Genomic DNA, 4,800 nt, shown 5'->3' with positions numbered 1-4,800 from the left:
TTCTCTTGAATTAGACTACTGACATGGTCGTGTTTAGAGTAGTCACATTGAGCAAGGTTTTAGCTTTAGCATAGATATTGTTGATTTCACACTGCTGAAGTTAGTCTGCTGCGTTCCTGAGATGAAGGTTTTCGCTAACGATGCGTCCATGTGAAAGCTTTTTACATTTTTGATTGATTACTAGAATAACGTTCTAGATCCAGTCAAGGTCCGGTGTGGAAAAAGTCACAATCCTTTTAAATTAGTCGCCCTCAACAGCAATAACGCAAACATTTTCTATTACTGGCCATTTTTCCACCTCACTGTGGAGCTATTTTGGCCCACTCTTCCTTCCGGAATTCAGAAACATTGGAGAGCTTCTAAGCAGTTTATTGTCATTGCCACAGCATTTCAGTTCTAGATTTTGACAAAACCATTCCTCAGCCTTTATTCATTTCTATCAGTTGACTTTTGAGTGTCTTTTGGACCATTAACCAACTGTGCAACAGCGTTACACTGAGCGCTGAACATTCTTCAGGATTTTCTAGTAGAAAGCAGTCGTTGCCCCTTTCTATCCATCGCAGCAAGGTCAAAGTTCTGAAGCAGCCCCATGTTTGACTGTAGTTTTGTTTTTCTTTTCTGAAATGGATTACTTTCAGACTCATTGTAATTTTTTTCTTCTTCACTGAACACCTAACTCTTCTATAGATCTTAAAGTAATGCATTTTTACTGTACAGCACACAAAAAGTCAATCAGTTTTAGTTTTTGGCCTTGAGGTTGGTGGAGTAGCCAAAATTTTTACTCAAGTAAGAGTAGTGTTACTTCAGAATAATATTACTCAAGTAAAAGTAGTCATCCCCCCAAAAATACCCAAGTACAACTAAAGTATTCCGTCAAAAGAATACACACATAATGAGAAACTGCTTACAATGTGTATTTTTTTGTTTTTTTAGGGCTGTCAAAATTATCGCGTTAACGGGCGGTAATTAATTTTTTAAATTAATCACATTAAAATATTTGACGCAATTAACGCACATGCCCCGCTCAAACAGATTAAAATGACAGCACAGTGCAATGTCCACTTGTTACTTGTGTTTTTTGGGTTTTGTCGCCCTCTGCTGGCGCTTGGGTCCAACTGATTTTATGGGCTTCAGCACACATGAGCATTGTGTAATCATTGACATCAACAATGGCAGGCTACTAGTTTATTTTTTGATTGAAAATTTTACAAATGTTATTAAAACGAAAACATTAAGAGGGGTTTTAATATAAAATTTCTATATCCTGTTTAAGAACTACAAGTCTTTCTATCCATGGATCGCTTTAACAGTGTTAATAATGTTAATGCCATCTTGTTGATTTATTGTTATAATAAACAAATACAGTACTTATTCACCGTATGTTGAATGTATATATCCATCTTGTCTTATCGTTCCATTCCAACAATAATTTACAGAAATATATGGCATATTTTATAGATGGTTTGAATTGCGATTAATTACGATTAATTGATTTTTAAGCTGTAATTAACTTGATTAAAAATTTTAATCGTTTGACAGTCCCAATTTTTTTTTTAAATAGTGGTTCAGCTACAGTACGCAAAACATTAGAACTCGATTTGTTACATTATTACAAGAATGATTATAGTTCCGATTTTTATTCACAATTTATTTGTTTTGCTATGTGTAATTGCCATTTGTAATGGTACCAGCAATATTTATTAAGGATTTAGTGTAGGTTTTCTGGCTGTGGAACAAATTAATGGTCATGCTTGACATAAGACCATTTCGACTTACAAACACGGTCCTGGAACGAATTAACTTCGTGTGTAGAGGTACCACTGTAATGGCATATTTTTTTCTTATAACGTCATCTATATAAACTGTTATTATACTGTACTATAACTTATTACATGACCATATTAAGTTAAAAAAAGATCAAAATCATCAAATTCCAACTTGGAAAAATCTACAGAAATGAAACGCCACTCGTCCACAGAGCATGAGTGCCCTCTAGTGAAGAAAACAATTTTACCCTGAAATTAAAACGATCATTTTTCCGTTTCTATCAGGGCCAAATGTAACCTGATCCACGCTTTCAAGTAATATTAACAGCAGTGCGCTGTGAAAGCTTCTTTTTATTATTATATTTTTAAAACTGCCTGGTAACACTTTATATTTAAACTATCCGTTTTACTAGTTAATAGATCATTAGTAAACTGTTGATAAATGATTTATTGTTGATTTGAGAAGTATTTGTTAACAGTTTGTTAAGCATTTACAGGGTGTTCCAATATGGTTGACCCCATTCTAAATGCCCATGCTAGTTGATGGATCTTAATAAAACTATATACACTTTATGTTCAAGGTCATAAGTTTTATCGGTTAAATAAACAAAGAAAAGTACAAATATTTGTTGGTTCTATGGCAGATTTTCATAAATGTGCAACATGAGCGCTGCCTGCAAAATGCCTTTTCTTTTGAAGTGAACGGCATTTCTTAACCTGAAAAGATAAAAATGCCAAACGTTACACACAAAAACTTGAAACGTTTCTACACAAACTGTGTTTCAGGTTAAGAACACCCTGTAAATGCTTAACAAGCTTTTAACAAATACTTCACAAATCAACAATAAATCATTTATCAACAGTTTACTAATGATCTATTAACTAGTAAAACAGATAGTTATTATAAAGTGTTACCAACTGCTTTAAAGATGCCATGTAATGGAACAGGCCAATTTGATCGTAGGACTTCCAACTGCAAGCGACTGTGTGGGTAATGTGATATTATATTTACGTCTGATCTGTGTAATGGAGTTGTGTGAAGATTGTGCCACTCAATTCTCATTAGTAAAACTGAAAGTCTGGCAAAAATATAGTCAAATGTGTAGAATAAAGAGAAAAAATGGAACTAGTGCAGTGTTTCCCATAGGATTTTTTGAAACTGTGGTGGTGGGCTGCATCGGAGTCGGACAGCCTCACCATGTCGTGCCACGGCGAATTTTACGTTACGCTACGTTACCCTATGTAATAATGCAACTTTTTTCACGTAGCAATAGTACGACTTACATCTCGTAGTGACTCAGGGTTGGCAACCCGAACTGTTGAAAGAGCCATATTTGACCCCCCCCCCCCCAAAAAAACCTGATACAGTATGTCTGGAGCAGTAAAAAATTAAAAGCCTTGTACAAGCCTTATCATTATCAATACTAGCTATATTAGCCTACTATAGAAATGACTAAGTTGGCTAGAAATACATAATTAGCCTTCATGAGTAAATGTTTATTTTCCCTGCAGTGGATGTTATAGCGCACAACGTGACTACTCTGTTGTACGATGCCACCACAAGTTTAACTTCATTACAATATTAATGAATTGAAAGAATGTTTGTGTCATGTTTGTCCTCCTAGAAATCCTATTAAAACAAAAAATATATTTCCCTCCCCCATCTTTTTCCATTAAAAACAAAAAAAAAAAGCTCCAAAGCAGCGCTAAAGAGCCGCATGCGGCCCGAGAGCCGCGGGTTTCAGACCGCCGTCGTAGTCCTCCTTTTTCCTTTTTATTTGACCCTCATAAGTACTACATTACCACAACAATACCAGTCCTTCTGTCAACTGACCCATTTACAGGACTGGGGGAATTCTAATAGCCGTGTAAAGAGTTTTACTTGATTCGGTGAGAAGGTGAATAGTTTTTCCCCGTTGTTCGTGAACTAAATTTCCACACAAACGCACATCGAGGTACCATTAACTTAGCAAGGAGAGGTATGAGAGTCATTTTTCGAGTGTCCCAGAGCTCGCGAAATTGGGGGGGCGGCGCATTTATCAAAGATCGTCAGCCGTAATTGTCTGACGTTGGCGCGCCGGTGTTGTGCCGAAAAATAGCCACTCCAAGCGAAATGTCCCCCCTGACGGGATCGCCCACACGTCACTCTTACAAACAGCCTTTTCTTACCAATCGGTGGACACGGAAACGACGTTATTGTACCGTGAATATGTATCATTTTACTCTGCTTGAACTAATAAATATTTTACTGTGACCAACGCTCTGAAAATAGAGCAAGGCTTTATTTTGGGCCCCGCCTCTCCGCGCAAGTTCAATCAAAGTTGCTCACTTTCGCCGAAAAGTCCGATCCAAACAATTGTAATGCCCCGGATATGGGGAAGAAGGAGAGAAGTCTGTATTTTCTTACCCACTTGATTGTGGTAACAATAATAAAGACAAACAATAACAAAATAACAGCGGGCTGCTACGACATGCGGCCGCTATCTCTCGCTAACTCGCTCGTTCTCCCATTCTTCCTACTCGTTCCCCTTGCGTCTCTTAAGGGGGGGGGGCCTGCATAGTTACAAACATTACGCTACAATACACAATGAATACGTGTCCGCTGAACTCCTCCCACTCGGCTGCCGCTAGTTTGAAGCGGCCTTAAATAAATAAATAAATAAATAAATAACTAAAAATGCTACTCTATACCCGCGCGAGCGAGAAGTAGAGTGGATTGGGCTACAGCTGTGTAATCGGCTGACTGACGCATCTGATTATTATCTTTTTTTTTTTTTCGGCGGGGGGAGGGGGGGGTGTCAAAAGAGACTGTGGCGGGCCGAGACGAGACTGTGGCGGGCCGTCACAGTCTCGTTCATTTGTGGGAAACACTGTAGTGTCGTCCAAAGTAGCGAAGCAAGAGAAGTCTTTTTTTTTTTTTTAACAGTTCGACTCAAGTATGATGTAGTAAAACTACTCTTGGAGATACTTTTGTAACTTTTTGAGAAAAATGTAACTCATTACTATCAACCTCTGCCTGTAGCGATCCATTTCT

The sequence above is a fragment of the Corythoichthys intestinalis genome, chromosome 2 (genome assembly GCF_030265065.1).
Source record: "Corythoichthys intestinalis isolate RoL2023-P3 chromosome 2, ASM3026506v1, whole genome shotgun sequence".
Lineage (NCBI taxonomy): Eukaryota > Metazoa > Chordata > Actinopteri > Syngnathiformes > Syngnathidae > Corythoichthys > Corythoichthys intestinalis.
This window is presented reverse-complemented; position numbering follows the sequence as displayed.